This window comes from Schistocerca piceifrons, unplaced genomic scaffold, assembly GCF_021461385.2.
Source record: "Schistocerca piceifrons isolate TAMUIC-IGC-003096 unplaced genomic scaffold, iqSchPice1.1 HiC_scaffold_959, whole genome shotgun sequence".
In the NCBI taxonomy this organism is placed as follows: domain Eukaryota; kingdom Metazoa; phylum Arthropoda; class Insecta; order Orthoptera; family Acrididae; genus Schistocerca; species Schistocerca piceifrons.
The window spans coordinates 2,095-2,500 of record NW_025729233.1 but is presented as its reverse complement, the minus strand read 5'-3'; the positions used below and the strand labels follow the sequence as shown (position 1 = coordinate 2,500).

Sequence of the window (406 nt, the reverse complement as noted above, 5' to 3'; positions counted from 1 at the left end):
TAACGTGGGTACGATCTAAGGAACCATAACTGATTTAATGAGCCATTCGCGGTTTCACCTTAATGCGGCTTGTACTGAGACATGCATGGCTTAATCTTTGAGACAAGCATATGACTACTGGCAGGATCAACCAGGGAGCTGCGTCAACTAGAGCTGAGCAGCCGGCCGCCCGGGAGTGTGTCCCGGGGGCCCGCGCGAACACGCAAGCGTCCGCTCAATCATTCTGCAAACAGGAGGAGGCTGAGCTCCCCTGCACAATACACCTCGAAACCCTCTCAGGTCCCGGCGGCGCGCAGCGCCGTCCCAAGTACTTGGTCGGGTTCGAGAGAGGCGCAAATCGCCCGGAGTTAGGCGAGTAGACGCTTTCGGTGCGACCACCCGTGCTCCCAACTGAGCTTGCCGCTGC

At 58.4% G+C, this 406-nt stretch overlaps 1 non-coding gene across 1 annotated transcript in view; it reads right to left on the bottom strand.

The window, feature by feature from the left end:
* The window catches only part of LOC124773875, a 1,908-nt gene extending 1,771 nt beyond the window's left edge, over positions 1 to 137 (bottom strand). The window contains exon 1 of the ribosomal RNA XR_007014963.1: positions 1 to 137. This exon is cut by the window's left edge and continues 1,771 nt beyond it. This is a non-coding gene — a ribosomal RNA (small subunit ribosomal RNA).
* Positions 138 to 406: the final 269 nt, after the last annotated feature.